A 22,670-nucleotide genomic window follows, 5' to 3' on the forward strand; every position below is an offset into this window, starting at 1 on the left:
ACAAACATATTCTAATGACACAGCAATTACATTTCTAGGAATTTATCCTAAAACACACACACACACACAGGATGAGTATACATTATTCACTACAGCATTGTGTATAAAAGCAAAATAATAGAAACAACCTAAATACACATCAAGAGGGGCCTGATTAAATGAATTATGGTACATCCATTCAGTTGTTTTAAGCTAGACTTAGAAGTGAAATATGTATATACTCTAATACAACATTTCACAAATTTGACTTTCTCATTAATTTTGTAATACAAATTCTACTTTAAATTGCATTTTAATTTATTGCCTCTTATATCTGTTTTATACACTGAGATTTACTGCTATTTTCTGAAGTTTAAAAATTCACTAACTGAAAAGTACAAAAGTACATGGTAGAGTTTATTGGTCCTAAAGACATTAAGAGATTTCAAACCCTTAATAATCTGGAAAAGTCACAAAGGCTGCTTCCAGGCTAAACAGTGTTAATGCAGTCACAAACTGAGCTTGTTATCATGTCTCTAGACTTACATCAGAGAGATTCTGAAATTTAGGTTTCTTTCACCAAGCCATAGTATCAAATTTATCGCTGACCTTGACAACTTTCATTTCCTCCGTCAGAAATATATCTCCTCTGTTAGATGATCCCTGAGGTCCCTCCTAGCTTTCAAGTCCCACAATTTCATTTCTAAACACCCATAACCACTCAAATTGAAATAACTGTCAAAATCCTCAATTAATAAAGGTCAATTCATAGGGGGCCAGTATAAAATATATACTCTACCCTCTCTCTTTTCATTATGGTCCCAAATCACTTACCAAGGTAAGTTTCAAGAAGAACTGAGTAAAATCTTATCTTAGAACAAGGAAAGGAATGGAGGATTACCTTTTAGCCTGTTTCAGAAAAACTGCAAAACTAGAATAAGAGGAGTACTGCTGGCCAAACATCTGGTGATCAAGCTGTTCCTGGGATGATCACTTATGTTAAAGAGAGGGGGAAAAAAACAAATAGTAATAATGACTAGACAGCAGCAACCTTGCAAGGCATGAAGAGGAAGTCTGGGATATTTTCCAAATGGGTTGGGAAGAAGTTATTTTTATTTACAGAGATATGTGTGTCCTATTTAAAATATAGAAAGAACTGAAGAAAATCAAGCTAAACATCTTACACTTCCTCAGCTATTTGTCCTGCTAAGTTTAGAAGGGTAAGTAACATCACTTTGACCAGACAAATGCAGTCAAAATTACAAGCAATTTCATCAAGGCCATTAATTGATGAAAGTGTTCAATTACGTTCAAAAAAAAATTTGAACACATGACTAATAAATAATAAAAATGTAGTATGTTAAAGAAAAGATACATAGGTTCTTTCCCCGTCTATCTGATTGGGAGGGGGGGTGCGCAAGATATGGTTAAGAGGACTTTTGAATTACAGCTCTCCCACAAACTAACTTAATGTTAAGCTGAGCAATCTCTTGAAGATTTGGTTTGTTTCCATTTGTAAACTGGGGTTAAGTGTCCCTGACACCAAATACTTGGCCTCTTTTCCAACACCAATTCCCTGACACCAACTGAGTGTCCTACAATCTATTCTAACACTAACTACCCAGAATTAATATCAAAGTTCACAAGTTTAAGGGCTCAGTCCCACAACACTTCACTCACTTTAGAGGCCAGTCACAAGTCCCGGGGCCCTGCACTTCTGTTTGACTTGACTAAAAAAGTGGTAATTCCCACAATCCCTTCCTCAAGTTTGATTAATTCCCTAGAACTCAGGAAAATGATTTACTTATCATTATTGGTTTATTATAAAGGATACAACTCAGGAACAGCCAAATGGAAGAGATGCACAGGGTGAGGTAAGGGGGTGAGTGTGTGTGTGCAAAGCTGCCATGCCCTCTTAGGTTACACCACCTTCCAAATACCTCCCAGTACCTCGATGTGTTCTGTTCACCAACAGAGAAGCTCCCCAAACCCTGATGCTTAGGGGTTTTTATGGAAGTTTCATTACATAAGCACAATTGATTAAATCATTAGCCATTGGTGATTGAACTCAAGCTCCATTCCCTCTCCTCCTCTCCCTAGAGGAAGGAGTGGGAGGAGGGACCAGACAGATCTAACCTTCTAAGCATGGCTTGATCCTTCTGGTGACCAGGCCCTAACCTGAAGTTATCTAGGGGACTCTGCCAAGAGTCATCTCATTAGCATACGAAAGACACTGTCATCACTCAGGAGATTCAGGTGACTTTCTTTTCTTTTTTCCATCACCATTTATGACCTCTATGCCTTCTTCCACCTCCACTCCCCCACCCCTGGCAATCAACACAGTGATGCCCAAGTCCAGGTTTTCTCTTTCTCCTTTTGTTGTTGCTCAATCCCTCAACCCCTACCCCCACCCCCAACCATCCACACCAGAGCTGTCTGCCTGCTCTGAGTCAGGTGACTTTCTTGAGACAAGAACTGAATAAGCATTGTAGGAAAAGTTAGCGCAAAAACAGGGCCAAAAAAAAAACAAAAAAAACAAGGAGTATTTGTAGAACTCAAGTCATTCAGCTTCTCTAAAATCTAAGGTACAGGTTCAGGAATAGCAAGAGACAGGAATTAAATCATAAAAGGTCTTGCATGCCATGGCACAGGTATGTTTCCCCTGTATTTGAAGAAAGGGTTAGTTAAACAGCTTTACAAGAAGTTTGAAGGCTACTGCCATAGACAACTATAAATTAAGAGAAGCTTTTTAGGTAATTATCAGTGTTATGTTTCAGAAAAATCACCACAGAGGCAGAAAGAAGGTTAGGGCAGAGACATTAATCAGAAAGCTACTGACATAGAGGCCAGGCACAAAATGATGAAAATCTGAAAGTAGCAACAGTGAGGACAGAGAAAGGCAGAGAGATTTGAAATATTTAGGAGGAGTATTCAAAAGATACAGTAACAAATTAAAAATAGTTGACAAATGAGAAATGGAGAAGTCTAGATGATTGCAAGATGTCTGCCTTGATTATTGTGTGTATCAGGGCACTGCTGACTGACACTGGGGGACAGAGGTGTAGATGGAGGAGCCCTGCTCTGGCTTGACTGAAGGGCCCTCTTTCCTCTCCCAACACCACCTACCCTCTTTCACAATAGAGAAGGTGGGGACACTAGGTAACTTCCTGGTGACCACATACCTGCTTCCCAGCATGGTATTATCACTTTCCTTACAATAACTCCCATTTTACTTCATAACAGACACATTATTAAATATTTTAAAGAAACCTATGCACATTCCAAATTAAAATATTATCTATTACCTGCTATTTTGAATTAATCAAACAAGTTTGTCTATGCTAACATAAACTAAGATATCCTAAAATTTTAAAAATCAAAAGTAAATTTTCTTTTAGTTTTTATACTTTAATATGTCCTCCTTAGAAGAAGAAAAATCATTACTTCAACAATCTAAGACCAATTAGGATGATGTCAACAATCAGACCTAGTACACTGCTTGTTGAGCACAAACCTTCCTTTACTGGAACCCCTGTTTCTATTCTTCTAAGAATACTGACACATCTGGATATCAACCCTAATTATGTGACCATGAGCAAGTTATTTAACCTTTTAAGCCTATTTTCTCATTCATTAAGAGGGACTGATACTACCTATTTATAGGCTATTGGTGAGAATTCAAGGTTATATAAATAAAGCCTCTGATTCATAGTAGCCACATAATATAACTATTATTAGTAATAAAATAACACTAATTTCACACAATAAATGATGGAACTAAGAAGGCTAATATGTCTAGAAAATAGGACTTGAAATTATCTCAATTATGAGCCTGCACTTAAAGAGATTCCCTATATGAGACAAATAAATTATGTCAAGACCCAGAAGGATTCATGAAACATCACTAGCATTTTTAAGAGTAATATTTTTCTTAAAGTAAATAAAGCATTTTTAAAGCAAGCAATATTTAAGTCTTGCCAGTTCCAATGACAACCAAAGTATTTGCAAAACAATGTTATTTTATTAAGGTAAACAATATCGCTGGAAATTTGTCTTCTCGGCCTAAATAATTTAGATCGATGGTAAATTCAAAACCACTTCTGAAATGTCATTGTGCTATCAACATTACAGTAGTCCCCACTTATCTGAGGGGGATAAGTTCGCAGAGTTGCTGGATCCTCAGTGGATGCCTGAAAGCACAGATAGTACCAGACCCTATATATACAAGGTGGGACAAAGTAGGTTTACAGCTGTTTGAATGGAAAAATAATACAATAATAAATAATAATACAACAATAAACTCTATTCCATGTACTCACAACTGTAATCTTACTTTTACCTTATCCTGTATTATGTTTTTTCCTACACATATATACCTATGATAAAGTTTAATTTATAAATTAGGCACAGTAAGAGATTAACTATAAATAGAACAGTTATAACAATATACTGCAAGAAAAGGTATGTGAATGTGCTGTCTCTCTCTCAAAATGTCTTGTACTGCAGTCACCTTTTCACTTAAAGGAAGCACTTTGCGGCTTCTCTTTGGCATATCTGAATTACCAACATCAGTACTCTTGCACTTTGGGCTCATTATTAAATAAAATAAAGGTTACTTAAACACAAGCACTGTGAGGCAGCAATAGTTGATCTGATAACCAATATGGCTACTAAGTGAATAATAGGCATATAGCATAAGCAGTGCGGACATGCTGGACAAAGAAATGATTCATGTCCCAGGGACAGTGTGAGATTTCATCATGCTACTCGGAACAGCACAGAATTTAAAACTTATTCTTTATTTCTGGAATTTTCCCTTTAATATTTTTAGACCATGGTCGACTGTAGGTAACTGAAACTAAGAAATGTGAAATCATGAATAAGGGGGGAGTCTGTACTGATAATTTATAGAGTCATATAAGTAAAGATACCTTTAGCTAACTGTATAAAGAAAAAACATCTGCTATGCCAAGACAAAAACAACTGGCAAATCAAAGAGGATCTGTAAACAGAACTGATGAGTTATATCTGTAAAGCATTTCACTTGGAGGAAAAGCAATTTCAATTACCATTAGCACTAAGGGGTTACATGAAAGAAACCAGAGAAACAAGACACACACAAACGGTAGAGTTAAAGGACAGCAAATGGAAGTATTCTGCCTGAGCTATCAAAAATGAGGCTTTATTTTTAAAAGAAAGAAGAGGTGATTTACAAAGTCTAAACTCTAAAGAAATGTGCTACCAATTAATTACTATCAAAGGATAAAGAAAACATGATGGAAGCAATAAAGAATGTTATATAAAATTGGTAAATACCTTTTCCTAACAATATTTCCATAAGTGATACTTTATTCCACCCAAAATTAAACCAAACAGGAGAAGCACTTTCAGAATGGTGGTGTGAGGAGCTCCACATGTACCTTCTTCCCCAGCAAAACAATCTTAACTGGTAAACATTATTTAAAAAAAAAACAACAACTATTTACAGGCTCTCAAAATTACCTTAAGTACTTATGTCAAACACAGAAACATTTATTCAAGAAAATCTGAATCTCGGCAAGAACAACGAAATTGTGGCATTTGAGCCATGACCCACTTTCTTACTCCACCCCATTCCTAGCTCCACTCCAAGAGGGTATGGCCAAGATGACAGGGTATCATCTCACCCCAGTTCCCAGTCTAGGGTGAAAGTTTCTCCCTAGAGAATCTAGCAGCAAGTGTCAGCATTTCGCATCCTTAGTTCACAGCAACATGTTGCAGAAACTCTACTACAGGGAAACTAGACCGAGATGACAGGGGCTCCCTGCCTCCACCCAGCTTTCAATCATAGGGCAAAAGCTCTATCCCAGGCACAGCAGACTGAAAATACTGAAAATGGAACCATACGAAAATTCTTAAGTAGAAAAGTACAATTATCAAAATTAAAAATTCATTAGCATACACCTAGCACCCAAATCCTGGTTTCTAATATCATTCTCCAAAAGAAGGAACCAGAGCTCTTTTGAGAAATGGCTGATTCTAGGACTGGGGCAAGAAATGTACAAGATGAGAATCCTGTAATGCCAGAAAGGAAGTGTTTAAAAAAAAAAAAGATTAGCCCTGGCTGGGGGCCTCAGTTGATTGGAGCATCATCCCATACACCAAAAGGTTGTGGGTTTGATTCCCAGTCATGACATATTCCTAGATTGCGGGTTCAATCCTCAGCTGAGGTGTGTATGGGAGGCAACCAATTGATATTCCCCTCTCACATTGGTGTTTTTCTCTTTCGCTCTCTCCAAAAAAATGACCTGATAAATATATCCTCAGGTGAGGATTTAAATGAAGGAATGAAGGAATGAATGAAAGAAAGAATGAATGAATGATGTTATGTTAAGTGGCACAGGAGGCAACTGAAAGGACTCCCAATGGCCAAAGCAGGAACAACTTGAAAAACAAAATAAAGTAGTACTGGATTTGGATTATAACTGAGAACATAAAATAAATATCAGTAAGTGCATAATAATATAAATAAATGATTAAATACATGGAGAACACTGGGAAAATCTCCCACACAGAAGAATTAAAAATAATTTATGTAGCCCTGGCCGGTTTGGCTCAATGGTTAGAGCACTGGCCTGCGGACCAGAGAGTCCCAGGTTCGGTTCCCACTAAGGGCATGTACCTCGGTTGCGGTTCATTCCCGGCCTCAGTTGGGGTCATGTGGGTGGCAACCACTCGATGTGTCTCTCACATCAATGTTTCTCTTTCTGTCTCTTCTTCCTTCTCTCCCTCCCACTCTATCTGAAGATAAAAAAAAATAATAATAATTTATGTAGATACTCTACCCTCAAGAAGATGGAGTATAACTTCCCAGTCCTTAAATGTGGGCTATGTATAGTGCCTTTATTTCAAAGAGGACAGTATGGAAAAGGGAAATGAATAGCTTTATAGTGAATAAACCTGACAAACATTACCTCAGCCAGGTGATCAAGATTAACATCAACAGCCCTGGCCGGTTTGGCTCAGCGGTTAGAGCGTTGGCCTGCGGTCCAGAGAGACCCGGGTTCGGTTCCCGCTAAGGGCACGTACCTTGGTTGCAGTTTGTCCCCGGCCCTGGTTGGGTCGTGCGGGTGGCAACCACTCGATGTGTCGCTTTCGCGTCAATGTTTCTCTCTCTCTCTCTCTCTCTCCCTCTCACTCTATCTGAACAAAATATCAAAAAATGTCCTCGGGTGAGGATAAAAAAAAAAAAAAAAAAAGATTAACATCAACAGTGATAAGTCATGTTGATAGTATGTACCCTTGATGTGATAAAAATGGTATTTCACCTCTGTAGCCTTCTTCCCCAAACATAACATCAGTCTAATCACAAGAAAAAACATCAGAAAAGACCCCAACTGAGAGATATTCTATAAAATACTTAACCAGTACTACTCAAAAATATTAAGGTCATCAAAAACAAAATGTCTGAGAATCTGTTAACAGCCAAGAAGAGCCTAAGGATACATGACAACTAAATGTAATGTGGTATCTTAGATGGGATCCTAGAACAGAAAAAAAGGTATTAGCTAAAAACTGTGGCAATCTGAAGAAAGTATGGACTTTAATAATAAAATCAGTAATGAATACTCGTATCAATATTTGTTTGCTACCCAGCCGGTGTGGCTTAGCGGATTGAGCATCGTTCCATGGACAGAGAAGTCCCGGTTCAATATCCAGTCAGGGCACATGCCTAGGTTGCAGGCCTGATCCCCAGTAGGAGGCAGTGGATCAATGTTTCTCTCTCATCGATGTTTCTCTTTCTAAAAAATCAATATAAACATATTAAAAATAATATATATTGGTTTACTAATTAATTGTAATAGGATATATAGAAACATTCTCTACCATCTTTGCAACTTTTCTGTAAACCAAAAACTATTCTAAATTATAAAGATTATTTTTAAAAAACATCATTAGAGGAGCTCTACAGTAAATTTCAGTTGGCAGAAGAAATAATCAGTGAATTTGAAGATAGATCTATAGAAATTATGCAATCTGAAGGAGAGAGGAAAAAGAATGAAGAAAACTAAGCAGAGTCTCAGAGAAATGTAGGACACCATTAAGCACACTGTGAAGGTTAATTTTGTATGTCAACTTGACTGGGTAACAGGATATTTGGTTAAACATTTTTGGGGTGCATCTGTGAGGGTGTCTCAAGATGGGATTAACAAGTGAAAGCACACTGTCCTCCTCAATGTGGTGGGATTCATCCAACCCATAGAGGGACTGGATAAAACAAAAGGCTGAGCAAGATAGAATTTGTTCTCCCTGTTTAATTGATCTGGTCTTCAAGCTGCAATTTTTCAGTCTTCTGTTTTGGACTAGAACTTACATAATTGGCTCTCCTGGTTCCCAGGCCCTCAGACTGCAGATTTGGGACCTCTCAGCCTTGATAATCACATGATATTCTCTCCCTCTCACTCTCTCTCTGTCTCTCTATGTGCGTGTGTGCGCGTGTGTACCCCCTACTGGTCCTGGTCCTGTTTATCTGGAGAACCTAAACTAATACACACACACACCAACATACAGAAAATGGGACTACCAAAAATAAAAGAGAGAAAAAAATATTGAAGAAATAATGTCTGAGAACTCTCCAAATTTGATGAAAAACATTAATCTATGCATCTAAGAAGCTCAAATTTGTTAACTCCAAGTTGGTTCGTGTGGGTGGCAGCCACTCGATGTGTCCCTTTCATGTCATTGTTTCTCTTTCTTCCTCTCTCTCCCTCCCACTCTATCTGAACAAAAAATGGAAAAATGTCCTTAGGTGAGGATAAAAAAAAAAGATAATGTAATAATTATAATAACATATTGTTGGATTTTAACATATATAGACATAATATGTATAACATCACAAAAGGAGGAGAGAATAAAGCTATATAGTGGGGATGTTTCTACAGCTCATGGGAATTAAGTTAGTATAAGTCTGAAGTAGATTCTGATAAGTGTGTATATGGTAAGCATTAAGGCAATCACTAAGGAAATAATTTTAAAAACTAGTGAAAAAATCATTAAAGGAATTAAAATGCCACACTAGAAAATATTCTCTTAATAGAAAAGAAAGAAGCGCCCTGGCAGATTTGGCTCAGCAGTTAGAGTGTCAGCCTGTGGACCAAAGAGTCACAGATTCGATTCTGGTCAGGGGCACATACTGTGCTGACATGTTCATAACCCCATAATTGATGATTGGTAAATTATTGTGCTGACTTGTTTATAGCTCCATAATTGATGATTGGAAAAGTCACTGTGTGCCCTGTAGCTCAACCTGTATTGTAAAGACCCCCTGAACCAAAAATTTGTTGGGCCCTGGCCGGCTTGGCTCAGTGGTTGGAGCATTGGCCTGTGGACTAAATAGTCCCAAGTTCAGTTCCCGCTAGGGGCACGTACCAATAAATAAATAAATAAAAATCAGTAATATTGCCCTGGCCGGTTTTGCTCAGTGGTTAGAGCGTTGGCCCGCGGACCAGAGAGTCCCAAGTTCGGTTCCTGCTAAAAGCATGTACCTTGGGCCCTGGCCAGTTTGGCCCAGCGGTTGGAGCATCAGCCTGTGGACCAAAGAATCCCGGGTTCGGTTCCCGCTAGGGGCATGTACTAAAAAAATAAATAAATAAATAAATAAAAGCATGTACCTTGGTTGCAGTTTGTCCCCAGCCCAGGTTGAGGTTGTGTGGATAGTGACCAGTCAATGCGTGTCTCTCACATCAATGTTTCTCTGTCCCTCTTCCCCCCTCTCTCCCTCCGCTCTATCTGAAGATAAATGCAAGAAGTGTCCTCGGGTGAGGATAAAAGAAAAAAAAAAAGAAATTGTTGGGAGCCAGCTACGTGTCTGACAGAGTCCATGGAGTCTGGCAGTCTTGAGTCAGAGACTCGACCTCCCCCACAATCTCAAGGAATTAGGCTTGCATTGTGTTTGTGCAGCTCGGGACTAAGTGTGACCCAATGTACCTTGAAAAACCTGGGTGTTCCTGGGTGTGCCTGGGTGCTCCTGTTATCTGCAAGGCAAACTAATTCTATACAGCATTGTTGTAGCCCTGGGCATTATATCAAGAAAATCCTATTTTCTTATATCATTAAACTTTTGCTGTAAAGTATAAAAGGCATGTAATAAAGCATATCGAGGCTGATCTCCGAAGACTCTGTCACAGGGGTGATTGGAATCAGACGTCGACTGGCTAATAAACGACTCTTATTTGGACTTCAATTCTCTAGTGGTCTTTCTTTGACTCTGTCATACCACAACAGTGGTACGGGATTTCAGTTCCCAGCCGTGGTCTGGGTGGTGTGGGAGGCAAACAGTCAATGTGTCTCTCTTGATGTTTCTCATTTTCTCTCTCCTTCCCTCCCTCCCTCCCTACCTCTCTTTCCCTTACACTCTATCTGAAGAAAAATGGAAAAATATCCTTCGGTGAGGATTAAAAAAGAAAGAAAGTAGCCAAAGAAAAAACAGAAAAACAAAAGACATAAAACAGAAAATAAAAGGCAAAATAAATGAAATTGAGCCATATTAATAACAACATTGAATGTGAATGAATTAAACAATCCAAACAAAAGGTAGATTGTCAGACTGGATAAATAAACAAGATGCAGCCCTATATTCTGTCTACAAGAGACACATTTTAAATTCAAAGATATAAATAGGTTGAAAGTAGAAAGGCTGAAAAAAGACATACCATGTATATGAGAGCTGAAGGGCTACATTAAAATATGACTAAATAGACATTAAGACAAAAATTATTAGGTAAAAATTAAGGAAATCTGAATAAAGTATGGACTTTAATAATAAAATCATTATTAGTAATAAGTCAGAAATCAGTAATCAATAATCAATTGCTAAAGACAAAGAGGAACATTTTATTGTGATAAAAGGGTCAATCAGGAAGATACAGAAATTATAAACATACATCACCTAACAACTGAGCCTCCAAACAAATATAAATTAAAACAAAGAAATAAGAAAATCTGGATGAGCACAAGCAAGAGATAAATAAGGCATCAATTGCAAATACTCAAGGGACCTATCCTTTGTTCATGTATCAATTCTTAACTCTGATTTCAAGCTTTGTCTGATGAATATGTGTTCTAGCCTTGAGTTATACAAGTCACTAAGGAATAGTAATGTTGCTTCTTTTATGAATATATTGCAGGAACAAAATCTAAAATCTGCTATATGAATAAACTTAACTCTATAGGACATTTTTTAAATTCAAGTATTAGAAAATAGGATTAACCATAAACAGTAAAGTAGTTATTTTCATTATCCTTTCCAAGAAAAGAAACAGATCAAGTTTGGAACATTAAAGTACCATCATCAATTCTAATTTATCACAATACTAAATATTAAAAGACTCAAAGTATTACAAATGATGTATATAATATTTGAGAGAAAAAAAGTAGGGATGTTGTTTTTTCCAATTATTATTTTCTTAAAATGTAATTTTAAAATTACAAGGCTTAACTCAACACATAATAGAAAAATTGTGTTTCAATATATAAAGTATTTCCTATTCAACTTCTTTAGACAAGTTTGGTCAACACTTTCTCCAAAATTCACGCAATATATTATGTTCATTCCAATACTAACTTTGGGATTCCATTAAGTTCTGTATTTCTTCTGTGCAGCAAAACATATTTCCACCTTTAACTTCTGCTACTAACTCTGTGACCTTGGGCAAGTCATTTCAACAATTTAATTAGTATGCTGTAAAGGGCCTTGATTGTAATACTACAGTGTGTACACTTTCTTAGGCATTAGAAATTATTGAATGTTTCTAAATTTAGTGACATCACTAAACTTGTATATCAGAAAGCACTGTTGCAGGGGACATGGAAGTGGACTGAAAAAGGTAGAAACTTGAAGACTAGCAAAACAATTAGGATATTATTGTAAAAGGCCTGGTGAAAGATTATAAGGATCTTAATTAAGATTGTGGCAGCAGAGATGAAAATGGATCGTCGGGAAAATAATTAATACATATCATACCCTTACAATGTTCCTGTTACCAAGCTAGACTATGAGGTGAATGATCACTGCCAGAAATGCTTATAAAAATGGACAAAATCTAGACTGATGCTATCAAGAGAACAAAAAACTATGATTTAAATTTGTAGAGATTTTACTATTTCATTAGAATGAAAGTTTCCTTGATAGCCTACTTTTAATATACCATCCCTCCCCCATCCCAAGTCTTTAAAAATACCATTAATTCTTAAACTTAACTAAAAGTAGATATCAGAGATTAAATTAGGCAAGAAGTGAAATTTAAATTGTTTTAAACAAAGCATCATTAGGGTCAATCAGAAGTAAAAGGATTAGTTTTACACATATCACTTCTAACTTGGATTTTTCTGGAGCACTAATGAAAGATAGCAAGATGAATGGTATAAATTCTGAGAGGGCCAGGGAGGAGAAGAAAGGGAAAAAAAAAGAAGAAAAACCACAGAAATTCTGCCTGAAGCCATTACCTCTGGGTTTTTTTGTTTTGTTTTGTTTTTGCTGTTTTTAATCCCTCACCCGAGGATCTTTTTCCATTGGAAGGGAGGGAGGGAGAAGGGGAAAGAGAGAAACATTGATATGAGAGAGACACATTGATTAGTTGCCTCTACATGACCCCAACCAGGGCCGGGGATCGAATCGCAACTGAGGTATATGCCCTTGAATGGAATCAAACCCAAGACTCTTTGGTCCAAGGGCCAACACTTCAACCACTGAGCCAAACCAGCCAGGGCACCTTTTGTATAGTATCTTTTTTCACTTTCTTCTTTGAGGCAATACTATCAGACACCTTCACAGTGACTAAGCAATGGTCCAGGTTGCCTCAAGAACTTTTGTTTTAAAAGTATATAATTCTCCTGGCCGGTGTGGCTCAGTTGTTGAATGTCGACCCATGCACCAAGAGGTCGCTGGTTCAATTCCTGGTCAGGGCACATGCTCGGGTTGTGGGCCAAAACCCGAGTAGGGGACAAGCGGAAGGCAGTCAATCGATGTTCTCTCTCATCGATATTTCTCTCTCTGTCTCCCTCCCTCCCACTCTATCTGAAGATAAAATGGAAAAAAATATCCTCGGGTGAAAATAAAAAATAAATAAATAAAAGTATATAATTCACAATAATTTTCTGCCTCACATACTCTAGTAAAGAGTCTTCAATTGTGTGCACAATGTGGCACACAAAGTAAATGCTCTATGCTAGTTTTATTTTTCCTTTTTTCATGAAAGCATAGAAGCATCTGCCATATTAATTCAGTTTTAAAGAAAATTGCCTATTAATCTATAAAATGAGTATTATCTATACCTCCTAATAAACATTCCTAATCCCAGCCAATATGTGACAGGGACAAAGTCCAAGAAACATTCCACAAAATTCAGAAAACAAATTGTGTATGGAAGGATACTTCATTGCCACCTAACCAAACTGTTATAGATTAACATATCAAAGAGCAGCTCTATCAGATTATCTAATGAGATACATAATATAAAAGAAAACCTTTCAATTTGTATCATCACCTTTAGTATCTTGTCAAATAACAGAAATTACATTGTGTAAACTACATGGTGTACATTATTCGTGGATTTATATGATATTCTTGTACATTCTCATGAGCAATGTTAGCATTTTATTTTAGGGCTTATGGCCTAGCCTACACTATAAGGACTCCTGTAATATATCAAATCTTTTACCTTTTCAAAAGTTATAAAAATTAAGAAGCCACTTGAACAATAGGGGAAGGTATTACCACATTTGAAAAAACCTTGATTGTCTAAGGTTTTTCTCTGTCCAAAATGCCAATCATTTCCCCTCAGCTATAGTCATTTCTTTAAAAAAAATAAAATGATTCCACTTATGGTCCCAGAATCCGGTCATAGATACATACCACGCAACACTGCCCCTTGGCCATAGCTTACTGGACTAGAGATAAAAAAAAACCCTGGCCAAAGCTGGACCAATCATCTTCTCCTTTCTGGGAGATGGGAATTCAAACTAAGAGCCCAAGACAGTAATAACCTACAAAGAGCTGATTAGAAGGTCCCGTAAATTCAAGTGTTTAGGCTGCTATTTTGAGGCAGCCATAACATACTACCTGCAAGTGAATGACTGAAAAATTTGAAAATGACTTGGACAGAAGCAATTCTGAGACAAGAGGCAAGAAAAGCAACTAATTATTCCCTGCAATTGAGTCCAGGAGATATACGAGGTTCTTAGAATAAAACCTCATTTTACTCATGGTTTGTTAAGCAAGTTTCTATTCCTTAAGATACTGCCTAATTATAATATGAAATATACCACATTAACATATTAATACATGTATTAGGCAACAATTTGGTTCTTCTAACAGACCCAATATAATAGTGGCTTAAATAAAAAAGTTTATTCCTCTTTCATGTAAAAGTTTGGGTAAGTGTATCTGTTTCAAATCCCAAAATTTTGCATGCATCCCACCACAGAGAAGATAAAAAAGTGGGTACAGGCAGAGCTAAACTCCTTTCCTTTTAGGGTACAACACAGAAGATGTACCCATCATTTTCATTCATATCCTGTTGACCAAGATTTAATCCTGTGCCCAAACCTGGCTGCAAAGGAGACTGGGAAATGTAGTCTTTACCTGGGTGGCAAGAGCATACATTAAAAAAAAAAAATCAATTACTGTACTAAAAGTGAACAGATACTGGAAGCCAACTTAGAACATAATAAATAGTCAAAGATTACATCGAACTCTCCAGAGTATTTCAGTCACTATCTGTGAACGTTCTTAAAAGGCATTAGAAGAGATTCTTCAACCCAAGGAAAAAAATAAATGGGAAAGAGACAAATGAACCCTCCATATGGACTGCAGAAAGGAGATAAATGAAAACTATTTTCAGCACTTTCTATCCTTCATCATGCCCTTATTCCCCAACTCTGTCAGATCATCCATTAAAAAAAAAAAAAAAAAATCAAGAACTAGCAGGCATGCATGTTACACGTGCACTGCAGAAGACAGAAGGCAGATGTGGAGCACAAAGGATGTAGTGGGAATCTGAGAATAGAAAACCACTTAATTTTGCTAGCTGAATGGATCAACCTAGCTGACAAAATTTTGAGGTTCTGTATTTAAAAGAACCTAGAAATTAAATTAAATTAAAATCTTTTGCAAAAGGTCATCTCCTTTTTTTTACCATTAGTACCATTAATACTCCAGAAAGTCAGCACAAAGTCCTATGGCACACTTGGTTATTTTTAATCCCAAATTCACCAAAGACTATGTAGAGTTATTCATATTTAAATACTGTACCGCTTTTCCTCTCCAAAATTTGCATAGTATTTTCTGATCTGGAATTCCTTTGTGGGATTGTAAAACTTTAATAACAATGAGAATAATCAATATATAATATATATAGAAATTATACATTAGGAAAAGGCCATGGTATTAATAAGAAAAATTACCGAAAGCATTTAAAATTCTCGACTGAAGATAGCATATGAACATTTCTCCAGTACATACATAAAGAAATGGAAATCTTGAGGCTCAAAATATTATAACATTCCCACCATCCACTGATGAGATGAGGCCAAAGGAGATACCCAAAATGGGAAGCTCAATGTACTGGATATTTCCATTGTGAATTTGGTCCAGCTGGGAACTGTGTCTCCCAGAATTGCCTTCCCTGTATGGTACACCAAGTTAGAGAGAGAGAGATGGCCAAACTCTTGGAAGGTCTTGATAATTAGACAAGGTGAGGACAAATCCAGAGATGCCTGACAGGTTTTGACTTATTCTCACTCTCCTCTGGTCCCCTCTGTGTCCAGCTCTTCTTTCTCACTTAATAAACAGTGGCCCAATACCTATCAACAGATGTTTGGCTCTGGACTGTGGATCCACCGAGGCAGTAGTTAAACAGAGGCAAGAGCCTCCCACAGACCTCTCCACGATCACCCTCTTGGCATTTCCACTTTGATGACAGTACACATTTGGCTTCTTAAAATTTTCCCAGTAAGCTCTGACTGACCCACATGTACCAGTGTTTCAGGAGGCTCTATCAGTGGCTATTTTTCTGATCTTTCCCCTTCCTGATTTTCACATACCCAGCTCTTCCTACAATTGTGCACAGTCTGATTAACTATTATAAATCCCTCATTCCATAACATTCACAGTGGTTCTATTTCTCAGACTGCATCCTGACTAATACACTCAAAATTCAGCAATTTGTAATCAATCCAACAGTACTGAAAGAATGGGTCTAATTACTAAAAGTCATTCCTGTTACTATTAAACTGAACTTTTCCTGAGAAAACCAGGTTCACCTCATCCATTTATTACTATATGTGAGAAACGTTCACTGCTTTCTATCAAGTGATTCCTAAAAGAGACTCCTCCATTACTTTTATCTTTAATTATTTCCCTACATATAGTACATAAAAATACATATTAAATAATCCAAAATATAATAGTTATTCTAAGGTGTTTTAATAAGAATGTGTTAATATTTTAAAGTGTTGTTTTAGTTTTTAAAATTGTTTTAATTAATTTGTCATTGGAGATTTGCTAAGAGAAAACAAATGACTAAAAACTAGCAATTTTTAAGAAATCTCTGAAGTTGGCCCATGGATTCTAATTTTAAAATTATAAAAATGTCCCGAATTTACTGTGGTAACCATTTCACAACATATGGAAATCAAACCATCATGCTGCACGCCTTAAATTTAAAATAGTGATATATGTCATTTATTCCTTAATAAAACTAAGGGAGAAAATTATAAAAATGCAAAATTAATGAAGTACTCATTAGAAACATCTGCCCCTCAAAAAGAAATGAATATATATTAAGCACTCAAGTCCTAAACTAGACACTAGCAGGTCTGATTTGATAATTTTTAAAAACTCACCTTTTCTAAAGATTCCCCAGGCGCTACTTAGAACTAAACAACCATTAAAGCCTAACATACATTTTCATACAGATTTTATAAATTACCAACTATTACTTTCATAACTGTGACATTAAGATATCCTACCATATTCGAGGGCATAAAAATTCACAACTGAAGAAACATTGTGCTATAAGTAAGAATAATAATTACATTTCTGATTCAGGTACAAATCTCTAAAACACTATTTGTAACTGAGAAAATTTATTATATGTATATAAAAACTCAGCCCTCTAAGTAGCTAGAAATGTATGGAAGGGGAGGGGAAGATTAGGAAATATTCATGCTAATAAACAAACCCTTCTTTTACAAAAAAATTCACCTTATAATTTATTTTAAATACTCATAAAGTGTTTGAAATTACTCTAGAAAAACTGAGAAACAGACTACTTTACAAGATGGTATTATTCTATAAAAACATATAATTATAAAAGCTAGCATTTGTCATTACTAAAGGTTCACCATTGGACACCTATCCACAAAATGGTATAGAGTTTATATTTTGGATGGAAAGGATGTCTTTAGCCCCCTGCATAAATTCCCAACTCAAGAAAGGCACATACAACTAATAAAATGATTCAGTAAAATACTACTAGGAAAAGAAATAAGTAGCGTTTAACTCTATGTGGCTTCCTATAGAAATCTCAAAACATTTACTATGAAGATAAATTTTACTTACAATGTCAATACATTTTAAAAGAATACAGAGCACTCTGGATTAATTAACTTAAGGACATAAATTTTTTTAAACTTAAACCAGTCTTACACCTCCTTCATTTGCAGTTTATAATTATAGCTCTTTTCTTTAACTAGAAAACTGCAAATTGAACTCAAATACATCATGCTCCAAAAATAGAATAAGATTTTCCTTTAAACTTGATCTTTTAAAAATTTTAACCTGGAGGAACAAAATAAGCTGTCAACCAAAATAGATCCAGAGTCATGGAAGTAGGGAACAGACTGACAAACCAGAGGGATGGGGGAGGGGGTTGGAAAGAGATAAACCAAAGAACTTATATGCATATATACAACCAATGGACACAGACATTAGATAGGGCAAAGTAGGATGGGGTGGGAGCAGGGAGGAGGGAGGGCCAATGAGGAAAAAAGGGGTACATCTGTAATACTTTCAACAATTAAAAAATTATTTAACCTGCTAAAGATACTAATCATTTTTTAATGAGCGCATTTGAGTTCACGTGCAGTAGTTTCTAAAATTTTTCCAAAGTTTTAATGATGGTTCATATACATACAACATTAATTGAACAGCTATCATGTGTAAATTGCTGTGAAAAACAAAAGGTGAGGAGGAGAAAAATTATTTGCATCCCCCAATGCTAATTACAGTTGCAGCTGTTGTTTGCCCACTCCCATAATTCCCAAAATAGTCAATACAGCTCATTGTAAGTGCCTTTTGCTGCTCCATCTATATAAATAACTCCATCATGTTACTGTTGAAATCCCACAACCAAGATGGCACAGACTCCCCCATGGAGATGACACAGCAGAGGTTGTCTGTTTTAAGCTGCAATCATGTTCCTGAGGCTGCTTAACATCTGTTGACTCCCTCACAGGCCTATGCATGACATTGCCAGAGGACAAGCAGAGACAAGGCTCTGATCCCTCAGCTGCAACCCACCAAGTTGGAATTTCCCTCTGTGAAACACTACGGGACACTTGCCCACACAGACACTCATATGCCACTTCGTTCTCCAAGCAGTTTCTAGCATTCTCCCTTAAGTTCATCTCCACGGGCACCACAGGGCATTACCCAGGAAGCCAATGCCCTCTGCAAAGTGGACAGTTCCCTGGGCTACCTCCAATAGAAGGCTTCTAAGGATGATGCTTTAAAAGATTAGTACATCAGAGGTGCCTTGTGGTTAGTGACTCGACCACTTTGCAGATTTCTTTAACTACAATAAACGTTCATATTTAAGTCCTTGGGAGATACATTAAGAGTTTTCACCATCAAAATTAAATTTTTAAACATTTAAAATAAAGATTTCATAAGATGTTTATATAAACTTTAGGAACATTTATGATATCTGAAAAGATACCATTATCTTTCACTGGTCCTCATGGCTGTTGAGGTACACAGAGATTTGAGTTTAAAGTAAAAGATAATTCAGAAATGAGAATAGGATGCAGTTTTAATTTTCTGTTTAGGAAGAATTTCTGCTTCCAATAATGCTGAGTAATCTACTACAAACAAGTAGAAAGCTGGGCAAAAATATGACAACTGGAAGTGAAGGGAAAAAAACTATCTTTGTTCATAGATTGTACACATAGGAAATCCAAACTACCAGAAAAGATGAGAGTTTATCAAAGCTAAGGGATACAAAAGTTAATATCCAAAAATCAATTGTCCTTCTATATACCAGCAATAAAGTTAGAAAATAAACTTTAATATCATTTACAATACCATTAAAAACATCAAATCCTAGAAATAAACAAACAAAAGGTAGAAAAACCTCTATATAGAAAGCTATAAAAAACAGTATTTAAAAATTAAAGGAGACCTAATAAGTGAAGGCGTAGCCCATGTTCCTGAGATTTAACATTGTAGAGATGTCGATTCTATCTAAATTGATCTAGAGACCCAGTACAATCCCAATCAATCCTAACAAGTATTGCATGGAAATTTGTAGGCTAATTCAAAAATGTATACAAAAAGGCAAACAACCAAGGGAAACAAGACACTTTAAGAAGAAAAGACTTTCTCTCCAGATATCAGGACTTATAAAGCAATCATTAAGGCAGAATATTAGAAAAACCGATAAAAGGAAAGAACAGAAGCACAAAAATAGATCATACAGGAAATGGATGCTTATACAAAAAAGTTAGCACGCAGATCAGAGAGGAAAGTTTGATCTTTGCAATAAATGGTGCTGTTTAACCTCTAACTTATACCATACATTAACATTAATTTCAGGTGGATTATATATCTCAATGTAAAAGTCAGCCCTGGCCAGTGTGGCTCAGTTGGTTGAGAATTGTCCCATGCACTGAAAGGTTGCTGGTCCAATTCCCAGTGAGGACACGTTATTGGGTTTCCGATTGATGTTTCTCTCTCCTTCTCCCTTCCTCTCACAAAATCAATTCAAAAAATAAAAAACAAGAAAAAAGTCAAAATAATAAAGCTCCTGAAAGCTAATGTAGAAAGCCCTCACCACTGTCACTAATTCGTTAGAGTGTCAGCCTACCCACTGAAAGGTTGCAGATTTGATTCCCAGTCAAGGACACATACCTGGGTTGCAGGTTCAATCCCCAGCCCAGTGGGGGCACATGTGGGAGGATACCAATTGATGTTTCTCGCGCCACACTGATGTTTCTCTTTCTCTCTATCTCCCCCCCAATCTCTCTCTCTCCCCCCTCCCTCCCTCCCTTCCACTCTCTCTTAAAAATCAATGGAAAAATATTCTTGGGTGAGGATTAACAAAAACAAACAAACAGACAAAGATAATATAGAAGAAAATCTCTTTGTGGATACAAGCACCAAAAGAAAGGACAGATAAACTGGACTATATTAAAATTAATTTCTATTCATCAAAGAGAGTGACCAGGTAAGCCACAAAGTAGATGTTGCACATAGAGATATTTTTATTTTTATCTATGTATTTATGTATTTATGTATTTTTAGAGAGAGTGGAAGGGAGGGAGGTAGAGAGAGAGAAATAAGCATCGATGTTGAGAGAGACACATCGATTGGTTGCCTCCCACACAGCCCTGGTCATGGCCAGGGAAACAAGAAACCCAGGCACATGCCCTTGACCAGAATTGAACCTGTGACCTTTTGGTCTGAGGGCTGATGCTCTAACTGCTGAGCCAAACCGGCCAGAGCGAGAGAGAGACATTTTTTTTTTTTTTTTTAATCCTCACCCGAGGATATTTTTCCATTTTTTTTTGTACAGATAGAATGGGAGGGAGAGAGAGGAAGGGAGAGAGAGTGAGAAACATCAACGTGAAGGGACACATCGAGTGGCTGCCACCCGCACGACCAACCAGGGCCGGGGACAAACTGCAACCGAAGTACGCGCCCTCAGCGGGAACCGAACCCGGGTCTCTCCGGACCGCAGGCTGACAGAGAGAGAGACATTTTTAAATGGTCAACTCATGGTAATAATAAAAAACTAGACCAACTTTAAGTCATTAATTTTAAATTCTCTATAGAAAATGTATGGTTACTGTCTGAACCTGGGGCAGATCACACCCATCACTCCCAGCCCCTGATACACCACTAACTTTTGGGGATTTGAAATGTTTTATGTCTTTACCTGATTCAAGTTAAGTGTTGGTTTGTGACAATTCAATGTGAGTGGTTCACTGGTGTCCTGTATTCCTTAAAACAGTTTTACAAGGCAATGGGTGAGTATGTACACTTCTTGATTTCCAAAATAATAAATGAAACAAAGGTTGGATATCTTTATTTTTATTTTTTAAATATTTTTTCTTTATTGATTTGAGAGAGAGAAGAAGGGAGAGGGAGAGAGAGATAGAGATATTTATGCAAGAGAGCACTGACTAGCTGTCTTCTGCATGCCCCCAACTGGGGATTGGGCCCACAACTTGGGCATGTGCCCCAACCGGGAATCAAACTGGCGACCTCTTGGTACATGGGTCGAAACTCAAGTACTGAGCCACACCGGCCAGGAAGGTTGGATATCTTTAATATATTAGTGTGATACTATGATATATAATATGAAATATACTTTTGCTTTTGGTTCCAGTTTCTGGCACAGAGCTCCTAAAACCCTTGGAATTTCCTAAGTGATGAGAACAACAAAGGTGTCTCTTGTTATGTTAATAAGGTGGTGACCAGCAAGGGGGGGTGGTGGGGGGAAGAGGGGGTTAATGAGAGAAAAAAAAAAGGAGGGACATCTGTAATACTTTCAACAATAAAGATAAATTTTTAAAAATAACAGTAAGGTGACTTTAGGAAAGACCCTAGGTAACCTAAGGATGGGGGTGGGTTGCCAGTGGAGTCAATGAAGTGATTAGAGGGTTGAACTTTCAGGCCTCCAGGAAAGGGAGATGGGTTTGTGATTCAGTTCAGTCATCAATGGTGGATGATTTAATCAAGCATGCCTGTGTAATGAAACCTCCATAAAAATCCAAAAGGACGAGGTTCGGAGAGCTTCAGAGTAGTGAACACGTGGAGATTCGGGGAGAATGGCCTGCCTGGAGAGGGCATGGAAAAACAACGACCTTTCTCCACGCCACTATTAAACTTTATTTTTTTTCATCCTCACCCGAGGACATTTTTTCATTTTTTGTTCAGATAGAGTGGGAGGGAGAGAGAGGAAAAGAGAGAGAGAAACATCGACGTGAAAGGGACACATCAAGTGGTTGCCACCCGCACGACCATCCAGGGCCGGGGACAAACTGCAACCGAGGTACATGCCCTTAGCAGGAACCGAACCCGGGTCTCTCTGGACCACAGGCCAACGCTCTAACCACTGAGCCAAACTGGCCAGGGCCTATTAAACTTATTTAACCCAAGAGAAATGAAAGTATCTGCCCAACAAAAGACAAGTCGTTTTATTTGTATTGGCCAAAAACAAGAAACAATCTAACTATCTGCTAATAAGAGAATGGATAGTTGTGTTTTACCATACGAAAAAATGGAAACAAGAAAAAGACTCAGGAAACCTTTGCTCCAATCATTGCACACACTGAAAGAGAAATCCATGGGAGTGAACAGTTCACGTAAATATTTCATGTCCAATTATACCTTCCCTAAGAAATTACATGTTGTACTGTGAATATCAAAT

At 37.1% G+C, this 22,670-nt stretch overlaps 1 protein-coding gene across 5 annotated transcripts in view; it reads right to left on the minus strand.

Annotated features, from left to right (window-relative positions):
• The window catches only part of CDKL5 (cyclin dependent kinase like 5), a 179,781-nt gene that overhangs the window by 126,124 nt on the left and 30,987 nt on the right, over positions 1-22,670 (minus strand). The window contains exon 1 of one of the 5 annotated variants that reach the window (XM_036270963.1): positions 881-1,005. The exons of the other annotated variants lie outside the window; for them this stretch is intronic. The gene's annotated coding sequence lies outside the window, so the exon portion shown is untranslated. Of the gene's footprint in view, positions 1-880; positions 1,006-22,670 lie in introns of those variants that run through there. 5 annotated transcript variants of the gene reach the window in all.

The sequence above is a fragment of the Molossus molossus genome, unplaced genomic scaffold, assembly GCF_014108415.1.
Source record: "Molossus molossus isolate mMolMol1 unplaced genomic scaffold, mMolMol1.p scaffold_m16_p_2, whole genome shotgun sequence".
Taxonomy (NCBI): domain Eukaryota; kingdom Metazoa; phylum Chordata; class Mammalia; order Chiroptera; family Molossidae; genus Molossus; species Molossus molossus.